We start from the raw sequence: 19,476 nt of genomic DNA, 5'->3' as shown, positions 1-19,476 counted from the left end.
AATTCCTTAGTAACTCTAGAGATAAATAAAATTCATAAGAACTAACAAATAAGTACAACAAAACATGCTTACAGTATCCTTGCAAATCAATAACCTACCTATTACAGTTTCACACCTGAATTTCTGAATAAAAAGAACTATTAACATGTTCTGCAAATATATAGTAGCACCCAACTTTGTGTTCTTCTGCAGGATTCTTCCAATAATATTACAGCCAAAAGAGTTTTTACGACTTTTAAAGATAGTCATTACTGTTTTTTTAAGCAATTTAGTTTTGTGACACTGGAAGTAGCAAAGTCCGGTATACAAGCTAGAGGTAATTTATGGAACTGCAGCCAGAAGAAATGTAGAGGCAATGCCTTACAAAGCATCATCTCAATTATCTTGAATGTGAGCGTTGCACCCTGGGAGCCACTGAGATCTCACCTGGTATTCAGAGAGGCAAACATTTTTCTATCCTCAACCTGAACTTTAGGTTGTCCATATGATAACAGATAAGAACATCCAAATGAGATGGATGCCATGGCTGGATGTTAGTCAAACAAGAGAAATTGAAGGAAAAGGTAAAGCTTTATAATTTTCAGGAGGAACCGGGAAAGATCAAACACATTTCAGTCTGAGATTTTGGGTTTGCCTGTTGAATCGAAAAGTAGTGAATTACTAATGTTCTTTTCACGAATTGTCTTGTTAATGTGAAATAGCTGAACTATGTTAATATCTAGAATGCTTTTGTACAGTAATTAAATAGCATGCACACTTAGAGCTTTAAAGGAGATGTGTTTGTATGGCACAGCTATGGGGGAAAAAATAATCTACCAAACTAAGGATCAGCGAACAGCTCCATCAGGGCTGTGCACATAATTGGCAGTAAACAACTTTCCTGATAAAAATCCTTTCAACTGTTACATGTTTAGCTAGAATACTGGAATTGATTTTTCAAATAAAAACAGTTGCACTTAGGAAGCATTTTTAGTAGTTCTTTACAAATGGCTTTTTGTGTATATGTAGTGAATATATTAATGCATTTTTGTGGTCTGAGTCAAGTAGTCCTGAGATCAATTGAGACAAAAGTGCAGAACCAGAAAAGTGAGAAGGAATAAAATTTCCATTAAGTGTCTGAATCTGTTAAAGAATGGATTTTCCTCATTAACTCTGCAGAGCTACGCTAAATTTAGCTTTTAAGATGTACCATTAAGATATGAAGAGCTCCCTTGGAATGGTCCCTGATCACGCTGGCTTAAATGCAGTGGGAGAGCACTGAATTGAGGATGTAGTCCATCAGATTCATGCATCTAGCTCCCACCAGAATTTTAGGCACTCAGGTAGTTTTCCTACTTTTCCACCTCATGTGACGGCCATTTAGGATGCCTCAATACTAACCATTACCTAACCATTACCTTTCCATCCTGCTTAATATAAGCAACTGTTAGTCTATTCTTCCAATATATCTATTTACTGGAAGAGTGATTGTTCATTATTGGCAGTAAACATAGGAGTGTTGAGAATCATACCACTTTAGATACAAATTCATACTATATGTCTCTCTGAAATAGTCCTAGAGTTTTAAATTAAAGTTCTGGAGGACAGCTTGTTCTTTCTTTAGTTTGTGTAAAGTTTCATTACCTGCTCTGCTTTTATGTTTCATGTTGTTACTGCAACAACAAGCTTCTTGGCTGAAAAATTATTTATTCCTGGTAGCAAGTATTTCATTATAATGAACAATAGTGAAGTTTCTTTCAATGTGAGGTATAATGGAGATAACACTGCCAAAAGAAGTTAAATTATTGCTTTCACATTATAAAGCTGAACCACTGAGGTTTCCTCAGTACATTTTTTTTTTCATATCAACTTTGACTTGTAACAGAAAAAATAGCAGTTTTCAGAAGTTTGACTTAATGAAAGGCACCTTTCTGCTTCATTGCTATACACACACATTTGCTTCTGGCAACTCTAACATATATTTCCACTTGCTAATCTCAAAAAAAAAAAAAAAAAAAAAAAAGAAAAAAAAAAAAAGAATATCTGAAGTCCATAAAAACAAGGAAGCCTTTTAAGTACCCTTAAAATAATGTGAAGATTAAGGGGTCTATTTAGAAACTTAGGTCATGGAGATATTTTTATTCTCTACAACATTTCTCAAGAACACACTGTTATTTTTGTCTGATTAATATCAGATTCTGAGCCTCTTCATGATTCATTTTCATAGGAACAGATGTTATCATTTGTGGTGGAATTAAGATGTGTTCTGAGTATTATGTAGCCTCCTTTGGCATTAGCTTACACTTGCATGTTTTTCCTTCATTCTGCCACAACACTGTAATTGTACCCAAATGATTCTCAACACATTTCCACAGATATTTAGCCTGTTCAGACTTTATGTGCTGTAGGTCTTGATCTCATGGATGGGTCTTGTTTTTAAACTCAGAGGTCTGATACACCTGTAGTTTTCCAATCATAACTGGTACTAGTTATAATACAGTACATATTATGCACATACTTCAGTGCTGCTTTTGTAGCCTGTCATGAGTTCTGCAAAATCTTTGTTTGCCACCCCAGTGTCAATTATGGATTCAGTTAGTGTGAGCCCCCTGCACATCTGCAGAAGTGTCAGGAGGAGAGGTAAGGATGGAAAGTGAACCCAGGTGAAAATAAGAACAGACAATTTGGGGAAAGTGTGTGAGCATGAAGGACTTGTTGAGAAACACCTAGATGGTAGAGTTTTCCTAAAGATGGTTTATCCTGATGTGACATGTCAGCGTGTACGTTACAATTTGAGGTTCTCCTTCAGGAGCTGCTGCTTTTATTTGGCCCTGCCAATTAGCCTGAAGGTTTTTCAGTTAGCTTGGTCCTAACCAGAAGACTTGTCATGGCACTTGTAGACATCATATCTGAACATGTTTTAAGTCACTGGGAGCAGAAATGAACCTGCACTATCCCACTCAATTTCTGCCTGCTGTGACGGAAAGGAAGGACCTGGTTGACATCAAGAACAGCACCAAAGTATGCTTTGTATATACACAATGATTCTTTGACCTGTCATTTATTGAGAGCTTTTCCTCTTCCACAGACTTAATTTTTTTCTGTGTTGCTTTTAAGTTGATGGCTAAGTGACCAACCTCAGCTGGCAGAGAAGGCAAAGGAGTTTGATTTCTTTTGAAGTGAAGACGATTGTTACTTCAAAAGCAGGTCAGCGGATGGGCTTGGACTGAGAAACAACATTTCATTTGAATGTTCAAAACATTCAAGCTGCTCAAAGCAGCTTGAAAATGTCTGGGTTGCAACCACAACCTGTGAACATGAGCCAGCAGTGAGCCCAGGTGGCCAAGAAGGCCAATGGCATCCTGGCCTGTATCAGGAATAGTGTGGCCAGCGGGAGCAGGGAAGTCATTCTGCCCCTGGATTCAGCACTGTTAGGCCACACTTTGAGTACAGTGTCCAGTTCTGGGCCCTTCAGTTTAAGAAGGACGTTGAGACACTTGAACGTGTCCAGAGAAGGGCAACAAGGCTGGTGAGAGGCCTTGAGCACAAGCCCTACGAGGAGAGGCTGAGGGAGCTGGGATTGTTTAGCCTGGAGAAGAGGAGGCTCAGGGGAGACCTTATTGCTCTCTACAACTACCTGAAGGGTGGTTGTAGCCAGGAGGGGGTTGGTCTCTTCTCTCTAGCAACCAGCACCAGAACAAGGAGACACAGTCTCAAGCTGCGCCAGGGGAAGTTTAGGCTCGAGGTGAGGAGAAAGTTCTTCACAGAGGGAGTCGTTAGCCATTGGAATGTGCTGCCCAGGGAGGTGGTGGATCACTGTCCCTGGAGGTGTTCAAGAGGGGATTGGATGTGGCACTTGGTGCCATGGTTTAGTCATGAGGTCTGTGGTGACAGGTTGGACTTGATGATCTTTGAGGTCTCTTCCAACCTTGGTGATTCTGTGATTCTGTGAGAGGCTGAGGAAGCTGGGGTTGCTTAGCCTGGAGAAGAGGATGCTCAGGGGAGACCTCATTGCTATCTACAACTGCCTGAAGGGAGGTTGTAGCCAGGTGGGGGTTGGTCTCTTCTCCCAGGCAACCAGTGGCAGAACAAGAGGACACAGTCTCAAGCTGCATCAGGGGAGGTTTACGCTGGATGTTAGGAAGAAATTTTTCACAGAAAGAGTGATTGGCCATTGGAATGGGCTGCCCAGGAAGGTGGTGGAGTCACCATCACTGGAAATGTTTAAGAGGAGACTGGCTGAGGCACATGGTGTCATGGTTTAGTTGATTAGATAATGTTGGGTGATAGGTTGCAGTTGATGATCTCGAAGGTCTTTTCCAACCTGGTTAATTCTAATCTGTGCAGGAAGTGGTACGCTGTGTAAGCCAGACTGAACAGACAGAACACCCAAAAAGGCACAAAAGAACATCTTCTATCTTACATTAAATGCATTTTACAAGATGTGCTGAGATGAATATAGGAGCTTATGTTGGGACTAAGCTAGGGCACTGTCACATAGAAATGCAGGTGTCCCAGGCACTCACTGGAATAGGTGGAGTCATTCCCACTTATTAACTGTAGTTTCTGTCAGTGGAGAAGTATAGGAGGTAAGAAATGACACCTAGCAGTATCGTCTTCATGATTTAATGTATAAAATTTCTGGTATGCAGGCAGGCCTTGCACAAGTGGAACAGATTACAGCTGTATGAACTTCATGTTTCCTTGTCAAGCGTTGCTTGTGGCAGTTTTCTTACACGTAAAAAAAAAAAAAAAAAAGAAAAAAAAAAAAGAGAAAAAAAAAAAAGAGGGAAGATTCCTTTTAAATTTTGCATATGTAGGATCATAGGATGTTAGGGGTTGGAAGGTACCTCCAAGTTGAGGTTGAGTCTTGAGTCCAAGCCGCCCTGCCAGAGCAGGACCATAGAATTTAGCACAGGAACACATCCAAATGGGTCTTGAAAGTCTCCAGTGAAGGAGACTCCACAACCTCTCTGGGCATCCTGTTCCAGTGCTCTGTAACCCCCACAGTAAGAAGTTTCTCCTCATGTTGTCTAGTAATATGGTGGTGTTGTTCAATCACCCTAGAGTCACTACAAGCACAGCTTCCAGGTCAAGATTTTACCAGGCAAAGATGTTTATTACGTTACACAGCAAAGTTATATACTTTTTTAGAAAGCATATGTGTCACATCTTAATTGGTTATTTTCTACTGGAGTGTGTGTAATTAAGGCATATGTAATAGTTCAGAAATTTCCCACCACATTAACAAGAAGTATGGCTCACTGTCAGAAGCAAATGGAAGCTATATTTACAAAGCAAAATGACACTCTACAATGGAATGTAATGAATGTGTACAAATACACAGTATTTGCAATATTATACAGGTATTTACAGTCAGAAAACAGCATGGAAAGCACCTCTACCACTTCTGGTATTCTGGTATTCCAGAAGTGGTGGGCAAACTGCTCTGCTCTGCTTTCCCCTAACCCCCCTTTTCCTCTGTAATTAGAAGAAAAGAGAAAAAGAGTTAGGAGTACTATTAGCTCAAAAAAAGCATCGTTAGTCATTAATGTTCTTATCTCAAGGTCATTAGATAAGATCCACTCCAGTGAAGCAGCCTCAGCAGCCAGAGAAAAGGGAAGGGAATAAATGTGCAACGTGAGAGATTGAAAGGGTAGTTCACACATCTGGCCAATGAAATTAGTTTAGAATAATCTTTTGTTTTCCTTTTTACATCCAATTGTGAATTATTTATACTTCTCCACCCTTCTGCTCGAACTCTACAGGTAACTTTTAAAGGCATAGCCTAAAACTGCCAAAATCCACCCCTTCTAAACAATTTCATTGGCTCTTAATACTGTCCATCTAATCTAAAACAGTATCTACAATTCCGAAGTAAAGTTCACAGTCCATTCTGGCTGTTCTCAGATGTAGATGATTCAGAAGTCCAAGAAACAAAGAAAAGGAACATGGACTCATGAAGTTCAATAAGAGCAAGTGCAGGGTCTTGCATCTGGGTCGAGGCAATCCCAGGCACAAATACAGGCTGGGCAGTGACTGGCTAGAAAGTAGCCCTGAGGAGAGAGACTTGGGGGTGCTGGTGGACAAAAAGCTCAACATGAGTTCTCAATGTGCACTTGCAGCCCGCAAAGCCAATCAGATCCTGGGCTGCATCAGGAGAAGTGTGGCTAGCAGGTCGAAGGAGGTGATCCTCCCCCTCTACTCAGCTCTGGGGAGACCCCACCTGGAGTACTGTGTCCAGTTCTGGAGCCCCTATTACAAGAGGGATGTGGAGGTGCTGGAACGTGTCCAGAGAAGGGCCACAAGGATGATCATAGGGCTGGAGCACCTCTCCTATGAGGACAGACTGAAGGAGTTGGGGCTGTTCAGTCTGCAGAAGAGAAGGCTCTGAGGTGACCTAATTGTGGCCTTCCAGTATCTGAAGGGGGCCTACAGGAAGGCTGGGGAGGGACTTCTCAGGATCTCAGGTAGTGATAGGACTAGGGGGAATGGAATGAAGCTGGAGGTGGGGAGATTCAGGCTGGATGTGAGGAGGAGGTTCTTCATCATGAGAGTGAAACCCTCGAATGTGTTGTCCAGGGAGGTGGTCGAGGCCCTGTCCCTGGGGGTGTTTAAGAGCAGGCTGGATGAAGCTCTGGTCAGCCTGATCTAGTGTAGGGTGTCCCTGCCCATGGCAGGGGGGTTGGAACTAGATGATCCTTGTGGTCCCTTCCAACCCTGAATGAAACTATGAAACTATGACTCTCAGTTGACTCAGGGCTCTCAGGATTCTTAGGGTTCATGCACTGTAGATTCCTCATGCATTCTTCCTTTGGGCGAGATGTTGAACCAGGAAAACAGTCTGTCTTTGAAAGGGAAAGGAAAAATTTGCTGTAGGGAAAGAGGAACAGTCTTTTGCTGTGGGACATCAGGAACAGGTGCAGGTGAGATGATGCAAGAGCTCTCTGGATTTGTGTGCGGTGTGTTAATGTTGAGTCCTGGATGCTAGGCTGCTATTAAACTAGGACAGAAAAAACTTAGAACAACTTATAACTATTACACAGTGACTATATTACATTGGTCTGCGCTGCCCCCTCTGAATTTATCCCCTCTCAGCCAGAGTCACATTCTGCTGTGGGACACACTGAATGTCCCCAGTTTCTAATATGACCCAGCAGGTGTGACCAGGCCCCTCAGCAGAGACCACCTCTTGGGTTGGTTTGCCACCACCAGCAACAGGGAAAACCCACACCGACTTCCCCAGCAGGTTTTTCTCAGCAATGACAGGAACTCCACCTCCATCCACTGTTTGCAGCAGGTCAAACTGGGCAGGACCAGCTCAGTTTACAAATCCTCTGCTGTTCACTAACCAAGTGGCTTGAGCTAGGTGTTTTTTCCCAGTTCTTAAAGGTTCCACCCCCCATGGCTTTTAGGGTGGTCTCCAGTAAGCCATTGTAGTGCTTGACCTTCCCTGCAGCTGGTGCATGGTATGGGATGTGGTAAATCCACTCAATCCCATGTTCCTTTGCCCAGTCCCTTATGAGATGGTTCTTGAAGTGGGTTCCATTGTCCAATTCAATCCTCCCAGGGGTACCATGTCTCTACAGGATGTGTCTCTCTAGGCCCAGGATGGTGTTGCAGGCAGTGGCATGAGGTACTGGATAGGTTTCCAGCCACCTTGTACTTGCCTCCACCATGGTCAGTATGTACTGTTTGCCACTGTGAGACCGAGGAAGGGTGGTGTAGTTGATCTGCCAGGCCTCTCCATTTTGACCATCTCCCCCCATACCACAAAGGCTTCATGTGCTTAGCCTGTTTAATAGCAGCACAGATATCACACTAATGGATAACCTGTGAGATGGCCTCCATAGATATGTCCACGGATGTGTTCCAAGCCCACCAGTATGTGGCATCTCTCCCTTGGTGGCCAGAAGTGTCATGGGCCCAGCAAGCTAAGAATAGCTCACCCTTGTGTTCCAAGTCCAAGTCTATTTGGGAGATTTTAGCAGCCAGATCTGCTTGGTGGTTGTGCTTGTGGTCCTCTGTGGCTCTGCTCTTGGGGATGTGTGCGTCAATGTGTCACAGCTTTATTGGCAGCCTGTCCAGGAGGGCAGCAATGTCTTGCCACAGGTCAGCAGCCCAAACCGGCTTCCCTTTTCTCTGCCACCCGTTCTTCCTCCATTCCTTCAGCCACCCCCACAAGGTGTTGGCTACCATCCAGGAATCAGTGTAGAGGTACAGCACTGGCCAGTTCTCTCGTTCTGCTATATCCAGGGTTAGCTGGACAGCTTTTACCTCTGCATACTGACTGGATTCACCTTCTCCATCCCTTGCTTCCACCACTTGCCTTGTTGGGCTCCAGACAGCTGCCTTCCATCTCCTCTTGCTTCCTACAAGCCGTCAGGACCCATCTGTAAATAGAGCATAGCCCTTCTCGTTGTCAGGGAGATCGTTATATGGGGGAGCCTCCTCAGCACGGGTCACTGTCTGCTCTGGTGGCATGCCAAAGTCAGCACCCTCTGGCCAATTGGTGATCACTTCCACTATGCCAGGGCATTCAAAGCTCCCCATCCGGGCTCACTGAGTTATCAGGGCCATGCACTTACTCCAGGTGGCATCTGTGGCATGATGTGGGGTTGAGCCTCTCCCTTTGAATATCCAGGTCAGGATTTGAAACCTTGGAGCTAGAAACAGTGGTGACTCAGTCCCAGTTACCTCAGAGGCAGCCCGGACACCCTCAGGTAGCTAGGATTTCCTTCTCTGTTGCACTGTAGTTGACCTCGGAGCCTTTGTACCCCTTACTCCAGAAACCTAGAGGCCTGCCTCTGGTTTCACCAGGAGGCTTCTGCCACAAGCTCCACATAGGAACATTCTCACCGGCCACAGTGTACAGCACATTCTTGATCTCTGGTCTAGTTCGAACAGGTCCCAGAGCCATAGCATGGAGCACCTCTCATTTTATCTGGTCAAATGCTACCTGCTGCTCAGGTCACCACACAAAATCATTTTTCTTTTTTGTTACATGGAAGAGAGGTTTCACAATTTGATTGTACCCAGGAATGTGCATTTTGCAGAAACCCACAAGCCCCAAAAAGGACTGTGTCTCTTTCTTGTTCATGGGTTGCACCATAGTGGCTACCCTGTTCACCACCTCCTGAGGGATGTGGCAACAGCCATCTTGCCATTGAACACCCAGGAACTGGATCTCCCTGGCAGGCCCTTTAACCTTGCTTCTCTTTATGGCAAAGACAGCCTCCAACAGGTTATTAATTATCCTCTTACCCTTCTGGTAAACTTCCTCTGCCATCTCACCACATACAATGATGTCATCGATGAACTGCAGATGCTCAGGGGCTCCACCTTTCTCTAAGGCAGTCTGGATCACCTCATGGCAGATGGTTGAGCTATGGACCCAACCTGAGGCAACCAGTTCCATTGGTATTGTACTCCCCTCCAGGTGAAAGCAAACTGTGGCCTGCATTCTTCTGCAATGGGAATGGAGAAAAAGACATTAGCAATGTCAGTTGTGGCATACCACTTGGCTGTCTTTGATTCCAGCTCATACTGGAGTTCCAACATGTCTGGCATAGCAGGGCTGATTGGGGGAGTCACTTCATTCAGGCCATGGTAGTCCGCAGTCAATCTCCATTCCCCATTTGCCTTCCGCACTGGCCATATCAGGCTGTTGAAGGGGGAGTGAGCCTTTCTGCTGACCCTCTGGCTCTCCAGTCATCAAATCAGTTGGTGTATGGGGTGCAAAGAGTCTCTGTTGGTCCTGTATTGCCTGTGATGCACTATGTGAGAGGCAATAGGTAACTTAAAATCCTACACCTTATGGCTGCCCACTACGGAGGGGTCATCCGACAGCTCGGGCATGGTGGACAGCTGTTCTTTCCCTGCAGTCTCTACAGCTGCTACCCCAAATGCCCACTTGTGCCCCCTAGGGTCTTTGAAGCATCCTTCCTGCAGAAAGTCAATGCCAAGAATGCAAGGTGCATTTGGACCAGTCACTATGTTGTGCTTTCCCCATTCATTCCTGGTCAGGCTTACCTCAGCCTGCAGTACAGTCAAATCTTGTGAGCCTTCTGTGCCTCCCTGAATGCTTATGGGCTCAGCCCCTTTGTACCTCGATGGTATCAGGGTGCATTGGGCCCCTGTGTCCAAAAGAGCTCAGTACTTCAGGGCTTCTGAAGTGCCAGGCCATTTCACATAGACATCCCACTACACTCTGTTGTCCCTGGCCTCCACCTGGCTGGAGGTAGGGCACCTTTAATGCTGGTGGCGATGTCCACACTTGTCACACAGTCCTGTGTTACTAGGAGAAGGGTCTCTTGAGCAAGAGGGACCACTCTGGCAAACTGGGGCAGCCCTTCTCCTGGATGAGTTATCCCCATTGTGGCCACCTTGCAATTCCTGCACTCTGTTCCAGAGGGCAGAGGTGGGTTGGCCATGCCAGCTGTCCACGTCCTCTCCATGGTCACAGAGGAACCTCCACAGAGACCCCTTTGACATCCCCTGATTAGCTTGGGGTGATCTCCTAGGGGAAGGTTGCCTATTCCTGATTGCTGAGACATGGACCCATTCTGAAGGAGAAAGGGAAGGGGAAAAGGAGGTATCATTCCCCTTTTCCAGTTCAGACATGGAGGCCTTAATCTCTTTGATGATGTCTTTAGTCATAGTTTCTATGGCTGAGATTATGGGTTTCTGATTTACACTGTCCTCATATTCCCTTAAATCATTAGCAAACTCACAGACAGTTTTAAGACTTCCATCCTGTCCAGTCAGGAGTATCCCTCCTAATGTGTGAGCATGGTTTTGAGGGGCACCCTGGGTGAATTTCTTTACAAAGGACTGTCTCATAGGCACCTCATCTGGGTCCAAAGGGAGCTGGCCGTCTCCATAAATTATTTCCAGCACAGCCATCTGTCTCAGATACCAAATGCCCTGTTCCAAAGTTGTCCATCCAATTGGGACCCAGGGCTGGTCATCTTTTGAGCGGTACCGTCTCTTTATGGCGTTGAGGATCTGGTCCCAGAGAGTGTGTGTTCCATCATTTTTGGCTAACTCTTTGTCCAGGGTGGCATCATGAGTCAGGGAGCCTAAAAGCTTTGCCTCCCTCTTATCCAGGTCCACCATGTCCACCCCCTCGTCCCAATATCGCAGGGCCCAGCTTAGTATTGGCTCACCCTCTTTCCATACGTAATCCATACAAGTTTGCCTTAATTCCTTTCTGGGCAGAGATGTAACAGTTCTTATTTCCTGATCCAAGTCATCCTCATCCACCACTGGGTTCTGTGAGGTGCTAGGCCCCGCTGATGTGCCTTCCTCACCATCTGTGCTTGGAGATGATTTTTACCTCCTTTTTCTGCATGTGGTGACAGGTGCTAGAGAAACAGCGTGGGCAGGAGCATCAGGGGTTAAGTGTGGAACTGCTGGTGGTGGGGCAAACCTTTGTGCCTGGGGGCTTAGGCTGAGATCTGGCACACTCACTACAACCCAACCCCTCCCTCTTTGTGTTTACACAGTGCTTGCAATGCCCACAGCAGACATGCCCCTGGTCATTGGAGCTTACAAGACTGCCTTACCACTCTGCAAAGAGTTCTTAATGGGTTAGCTCTTCCCCCACCCAACGTGGTCACAGCAAATGCCCCTATAAGGATTATGTTTAAGCATATAGAGCATATTGTAATGTAAGGCAATTTTCCATCACAGACATTTTTATCTACACCGTGGGTTTCATAGCTCACTTCAGAAAAATTTTCTATGTTAGAGAAATTACCACTGCCAGTAAAATTCAAAGAATTCAAGAGGTACATGCCCAACTACATTGGTAAAGTTTTTATCCAATTGAGCAGCATCTCTATCATTAACCACACCACATGGTAAGTTATTAATTTGTAGATAGGGTCCAAAAGATCCAGCCAAACACCCATGCAAAAGCTTGGACCATCAGATTCTGCAAAACTGACATCTCTACTTCCAATCGTTTACTTTTCAGACAAAGTATTACTTTCCAAATAGGATATTAATTTCTAAGCCTCACATTGGAGCGCCAAATTATTGTGGTGGTTTGAGCCTTAACTGGGATTTAAAAGCTCAGATGGGGGGGAGAGGGCAAGACTGAGAATCCCTCCCCTGATTCCCTCTCCCCCTCCTCTAAAAAAAAAAAGAAAGGGGAATAAGAAAGAAAAGGAGGAGGTAAATCTGCCAAGAAATAATTTTGGAGTCAGTTGGGAAGTAGAGAGGTAAAAATTTTCTCTAAACTATATATATGTGTGTGTGTGTGTATAAAAAACAATAATAGGAAGGTTTCACAAGGGTAAAGAAGAAGGATAGATAGGGAGAATATATATACAAAACCAACAGTTCTTTGAAGATGCAGCAGGGAGAAAAAGACCAGGCCTGACCACATGGCAGAGGAGCAGCAGCAACTCTCTTAGTCCTTTCATCCCCGCGAGGCAGAAGTAAAAGAGACCAAATGGCTGCAGTGTCTTCTTTTTTATAGGCTTGCTGGACAGGGAGGTGGGGTGGAACAGACTAACTCAGTTTCCCAGGGGGAAACCCCCACTCTGGGGAGGGCAAGGCTCTCAGAAGCACACCCCCCTCTTCCTCTGCTTTCAGGATGAGCGTAACCCATCACACATGGGTTGGCTTTTCCTTGCTGGTGTCACTAAAGCCTGACGGTGATAAAATATGCATCCCTTTCCTAGACTTTTTCTTTTCCTAGGCTAAACCTCTGTGTGATGCATCAAAAAAATTCCTCTTTTTTTCAATATAATCCTTATCTTAAAGCTATTGTGAATACAAATAAAAGACAAACCCCCCACATTTTATAATATCATAATATCAAATGCCTAACTTATGTTATTACCAAAAATCCCTAAAAAAAATCACAAAACTATGTTAAAATTAAACCATCAAATCAGTGTCTAAAAAAGAAACAAAAAAGATGTTACATTACCTAAAGCATACTTTGTTTTTAAAAATGAAAACTTATCCACTACAATTCCCACCTATGTTACACAGTTCCCCTGAAATGCCAGCACACAGAAAAAGAAGGTTCGAACCAGAGAAAAACTTAACCTCTGAACTCCTAGAATAATTTATTCTACTTAAATTTACCCATTATCACTTATATCTTATTATTCATTACCATGTCTATTATAATAAATTGCTAATTATAATAGCGTATGATATGCTATTATATGCTTCACATATTTATTATTATTACTTACTACTCGATATACCTTATTATAATTACTAAATACTTATCATGAGTATCCAATATTCATTATGCTTACTGTTAAAACTTAACTACCACAAACATCAAAATAACAAATCTCCAAAGTCCCTTACAAGCAGAAATAATGCTGAAATCATTATCCATATCAGATTTGCACATACAAAATATTTTTCTTAACAAAACTTAACACTATTACTTTAAATCAGAACACAGCTTTTACAGACAAGGGAGAGATAACAGAGAGAAGACAGTGCGGGGAAAGAGGGGAACTGACAGGCTCAGCAAAACCACTGTAGCTGCAGAGGTGGGGGGAAAGAGGGGGGACAACGTTGCTGAATCCACAGCGGCTGCCTTTCCAGGTAGCTCTCAGGGCTGAACTGCAGGATCCCTCGGTGGCACAGAGGGTCCCATAGGACCATGGGGTGGGGCTGCAGCGTCCATTGGAGGCATGGAAAGTTTCATAAATTTGCTAAAGTTGTAAAATACTCACCCAAAGATAACAAGCAAGTCCCAGGGGGAGGTGATAGCAGTGTCTCTGAGCTTAATTGATGTTTTTGACCCTCCTGTTTGTCCTTCTCCTGTGGCTGGCACCACCACTCTGAAGTTCGAGATGGCTAGAGCAGAAGCCATTGCTTCTCACTTACTCTATACCACTGTCCACAGTGTTCAAAACATCAAAGGCTGGGGGAGAAGCTACAACAGCCCCTGTTGCCAGTTTCTGGATGTTGATTCGTGCAAGCTGTTAGCACATCACTTACAGCAGGATTTCTTAAGGCACACAAGACGTCTCTGGCAATCAGTGTTTTTAATTTTCTTCTCCAAGGTAGGTTCAGCATCAGGCATTGCTCTAATTTCTCTGATCTTACTCTTAGCGTAGTCCCAAAACTCAGTTCTGATCTTATCCCAGATCCCTGGATCGTACACTGTCCTTTTAGTGAAAGAGGAGCAGTGATCTGCAGCTGAAAAGAGTATGCTGAAAAGCAGTGGTACTGATAGACTTCTCATGTTGCTTAAAGAGTCTCTGAAAGGCTTCTAGGACAGTTACATCCTCCCAAGTCATACTTTTTGCTTAAAATGTCCCTTTTGTCCACCATTAAAACATGTTGAAGAGAGTTATAGCTTTTTTTCTTTTTCAAGATCTGAGTAAGGACTCCAAATATCACTCTCTCTTCTTTTGACATCTGATTCCCCTATATGTGCTCATCAAAAAGAGAGGCACCAACCCCCCTGTAATTACCCCAACTGCTCATCTCTGCCCTGCAGCCCATGGCTCTTCTTTTGTTTCAGTTTCTTTTTTTTCTCAGAGGTGCCTTTAATTTTTATTATTATTATTTATTGTAATTATTATTATTTTTGCATCCAGATGTTGACACTTTCTGCACCTATATTTAAGCTAAGATGGGGACCGTCACTAGCCACTGGCCACTCCTCCCCGTGGAAAACAGCCTCTAGCAAGTCCTATAGGGACCAAAAACTTTGAGACAAGCATTTAATGATGTTGGCAAGCGCCGTCTCCGCAAGCCAGGTGAAACCAAGTAGTTTTTGTGCTTATGCTCTGTAGTCGCTCAGGTTGCACATCATGGTCACCATTCATAATACCTCCTGTGCTGTAGTTTATATCCATTACCCCTTGTCCTATCACAGGGTGCAACTGAGAAGAGCCCATCCCCTCCCTCTTGACACTCAGCCCTCAGATATTTATAAACATTTATTAAATCCCCTATCAGTCTTCTCTTCTCCAGACTATAAAGCCCCAGGGCTCTCAGCATCTTCTCATAGGGCATGTGCTCCAGTCTTTAATCATCCTGGTAGCTCTCTGTTGGACTCTCTCCATCAGATCCCTGTCTGTCTTCAACTGGGGAGCCCAAAACTGGATGCAATATTCCAGGTGAGGTCTCACCAGGGCAGAGTATATGGGGAGGAGAACCTCCCTCAATCTGCTGGACACCCTACACTTAATGCATCCCAGGATCCCATTGGCCTTTACCACAAGGGTACATTGCTGTCCCATGGATAACTTGCTATCCACCAGGACTCCCAGATCCTTCTCTGTGGGAAGAGGTTGTTTTTGGATAGCTTTGGAAGGCTATAGGGAAGATTTGCCTTTGCTGAAATTAGAGAAAGCTATGTTTTGTCTTTGACTCTGAGGGTAATGTAAACACCTTGTAACCAAAGGAGAGAAACTGGGCAGAATTTGGTTGGATGTGTTAAAATATTGTTTTGTTATTTTGACCTATTACAGTATCACAGTATCACTTAGGTTGGAAAGGACCTCGAGGATCATCGAGTCCAACCTATCAACACAGACCCCATGACTAGACCATGGCACCAAGTGCCACGTCCAATCTCCCCTTGAACGCCTCCAGGGTCGATGACTCAACCACCTCCCTGGGCAACCAGTTCCAATGCCGAATGACTCGCTCGGTGAAGAATTTCCTCCTCACCTCGAGTCTGAACCTCCCCTGGCGCAGCTTGAGACTGTGTCCCCTAAATATTGTCTGCCTTAATTGCATGCATGCCAGTAGAAAATGACCAATTGAGATGTGACCCATGTGCCTTCTGATAGACTATATAGCTTTACTCTATAACGTAATAAAAGGTCTTTGCCTGCTTACATCATGTCCTGGAAGGGTTGCATGAGGCAAATCCAACATCAATATAAAATCTATAATAATACAAATGGTGACCCCGACGTGATTCCCTTCTGATCTAGAGTCAGAGAAGCATTGCTCTGGGTGATTAAAACATCTATATAACAGCAAATGGTGACCCTGAACATGCACCTCGACCAGCTACTCATTATGACTCCCACTTGCACCATCACGAAGAAATTTCGCTTTTAAGGGCTGTGGAGATACTTGTGTTCATCGACGTCATTAATGGTAGCTATTAGATTAGTCTCTGTGAGATTAATCTATTTGTTTTTATGCCAGTGGTGTTCCCCAATTGTCAATAAAACAGATAAAAACCGTGAAAGACGGTGTATATGTAGACCCACAAAAGACGGTGTATGTGCATATATAAAGACCGTGAAAGACGGCTAAAGAGAACCATGACAGAAGTGGATGTCCAGACATTAAAAATAAAAAAGAAGAAAAAATTAAAGAAGGAAAAACCAGCAGAAGAAAAAAGAAGTGCAGAAAGGGCAAGAGATCTTTGCAGGACAGAGGTTAGTCATCCGGGAAATTGGGTGGTTGGAGCCTCCCTGGGACTTGGTGCCTCCTTCTGATGAACACATAGTGGGTAATCAAATAACAAAAGAAGAGAACTCAGTACTGGGAGTCATTACTCATATCTTGAAGAAAAGAGCAACAGCATAGGATGAAAAGACAGAGATGGCTTTGTTAGGGGTAGCAACAAAAGTAAACAAAATTGCTACATCTCCCATTACAACATGGAGACTAATTAAAGATTCCTTAGATCAATTAGCACAGCATTGTAAAGCCGGTACAACAGAAATTAACAGTATTTCACCAGAACAAAACTCTTCAACATCTAAACCCCTCTGTGATGGGTTAAGGCAGACCCCCCTCCCCACCACAGGTAAAAATAATGACTCAGACAAATGAATTGCAAAAGTGGTGGAAAGTTTAAATGAGAAGTGGTGAATGTTTACAGAGAGCCAGAAGCGCAGTGACAAAAGAAATCCCAAAGCATACCCAGAAACATCCCATCCCCACCTGAGGGTACACCCAAGACCCCCAGGGTTCCTTCTCCCCACCCCCCCACATCCCCCCACTGCTGGGCTAGTCTCATCTGGCCAGATCAGAGACTGCCCATCCCCCCCAGCCTTGGGCCTAGCCAGGCCCAAGACCAGGAGACATCTCCCCCCAGTTACCGGGTGGCAGCGAGGGAAGAAAAAGAGAGTGCCAGACCCCACACTGGGATCTTGTAGTGGTGCAGGGAATTATGGGACAAAATAACCTGGGTTCCTGTGTCCACCCCTCTGGGCTGGACTTTTGGACACAGGAAATACCCCTCATATGAAGACAGCAGAGGGCACCCAGCCCAAATTGCTACACCCTCTCTCTCCCCCCACCACCATAGCTGCTAAGCCTGCCTGCACCCCTGGAGCTGCAGATGCTGGTGCCTGTGTAACACCAACAGCAGCCTGCTACCCTCCCCGCCGCTGCACCCGCCCTGCCTCTGAGTCTTAAAACTTCTCCAATGTGTTTTGATAGTGGAGAGAAAGGACATTCTAAGTTAAAAGTTAAAAGATCAGAACTTACTTTTGGGACTTACCTGGCAGGGGAGACACCATGATCAGGCAGGTGGTTTTCCCAGGGTGAAGCTCATCCTTTGCACTCCAGGTGTGCTGACCCCTGCGATTTCCCCAAATGTGGGAAACTCAACTGCATAATTTGTGGTAGTTGATTATTGCTAATTGAAAACTTTTCCCAATACCCTGCCATGACGACTTGAAATATAGTTGGCACTGGCAATTTTTGACAGTCTCTATGGATTTTTTTTAGGGAACAAATTAGGGGCAATTGAGAAGTCAGGAGCCCAGCTGAAGTGCATGTACAACAATGCACGCAGCATGGGCAATAAGCAAGAGGAGCTGGAAGTCCTGGTCTACCAGGGTGACTATGATGCAGTCGCCATCTCAGAAACATGGTGGGATAACACGCATGATTGGAGTGCTGCACTGGGGGGTTACAGCCTCTTTAGGAGAGACAGGTGAGGGAGAAGAGGGGGAGGGGTGGCTTTGTATATTAGGGAGACACTCTCTGCCACAGAACCTGAGGTGGAGAAAGAAGGGATTGAGAACCTGTGGGTTAAAATCAGAGGGCAGTCTAACAAATCTGACATCCTGGTTGGAGTCTGTTATAAGACCACCCAACCAGGATGAGGAGGCGGATGAAATATTCTATACGCAATTGGAGGCTGTCTCAAGATCATCAGATCTTGTCCTTGTTGGCGACTTCAACCTGCCAGATATCTGCTGGAAACTTAATTCAGCAGAGAGGAGGCAGTCCAGAAGATTCCTGGAGTGCATGGAGGACAGCTTCCTGATGCAGCTGTTAAGCGAGCCTACCAGAGGCCAGGCTCTGCTTGACCTGCTGTTCTACAAGAGAGAAGGGCTGGTGGAAGACGTGATTGTGGGAGGCTGCCTAGGGTGCAGTGACCACGAGATAGTGAAGTTTTCAATAGGCAGGGAGATAGGGAGGAGCACCAACAGAACCTTCCCATTGGACTTCCGGAGGGCAAACTTCAGCCTAAGAAACTTATTTGTAAAATTCCCTGGGTAGCAGCCCTCAAGAACCAAGGGGTCCAGAATGGTTGGGCCTACTTCAAACAGGAGCTCTTGAAGGCACAGGAACTGGCAGTTCCCATGTGCCGAAAGATGAGCCGGTGGGGAAGGCAACCGGCCTGGATGAGCAAGAAGTTCCTGAATGAATTAAGGGGAAAAAAGAGGCTGTATCACCTTTGGAAGGAGAGGAAGGCTTCTCGAGGTATGTTTAAGGAAGCTGTTAGATTATGTAGGAAAAAAATTAGAGAAGCAAAGGCCCAGTTGGAACTTAGGATGGCCACCTCAGTCAAAGATAATAAAAAGCATTTTTACAAATACATTAACGCTAAAAAGAAGGGCAGGAAGAACCTCCACTCCTTACTGGACCTGGAGGGGAGCACTGTGACTGAAGATGAGGAAAAGGCTGAGGTCCTGAACACCTTCTTTGCCTCAATTTTTAACAGCAAGGCAGAAGGAGTTCAGGACAAGTGGCCTCCTGAGCTGGGTGATGGGGTCAGGGAGCAGTGTAATGCCCTGGAAATCCATGAGGAATTAGTTCGGGACCTGCTGAGCCACTTGGACACACACAAGTCCATGGGACCGGATGGGATCCATCTTAGGGTGCTGAGAGAGCTGGCAGATGAGCTGGCCAAGCCACTCTCCATCATTTTCCATCAGTCCTGGCTCACTGGTGAGGTCCCAGATGACTGGAAACTGGCCATTGTGGTCCCCATCCATAAGAAGGGCTGGATGGAGGAATCTGGAAACTACAGGTCAGTCAGCCTGACCACAGTGCCGGGGAAAATGATGGAGCAGATTATCCTGGTGGCAATAACTGCGCACCTGAAGAATGGCCAAGGGCTCGGGCCCAGCCAGCATGGATTTAGGAAGGGCAGGTCCTGCCTCTCCAACCTGATCCCCTTCTATGATCAGGTGACCTGCCTGGTGGACGTGGGGAGGCCTGTGGATGTGGTCTACCTGGACTTCAGCAAGGCCTTAGACACTGTCCCCCACAGCAAACTGCTGGCTAAGCTGTCAG

At 45.1% G+C, this 19,476-nt stretch overlaps 1 protein-coding gene and 1 pseudogene across 1 annotated transcript in view; both read left to right on the top strand.

Annotated features, from left to right (window-relative positions):
* The window catches only part of ATP10A (ATPase phospholipid transporting 10A (putative)), a 147,840-nt gene that overhangs the window by 40,986 nt on the left and 87,378 nt on the right, over positions 1–19,476 (top strand). The gene's annotated exons all lie outside the window — the stretch shown is intronic.
* Positions 17,439–17,592, top strand: LOC137445304 (U1 spliceosomal RNA; annotated as a pseudogene).

This window comes from Melanerpes formicivorus, unplaced genomic scaffold, assembly GCF_026170545.1.
Source record: "Melanerpes formicivorus ecotype bairdi unplaced genomic scaffold, bMelFor1.0.p_v2 SCAF_1, whole genome shotgun sequence".
In the NCBI taxonomy this organism is placed as follows: Eukaryota; Metazoa; Chordata; class Aves; order Piciformes; family Picidae; genus Melanerpes; species Melanerpes formicivorus.
The sequence above is the reverse complement of the archived record's forward strand: the minus strand, read 5'-3'. Positions and strand labels throughout refer to the sequence as shown.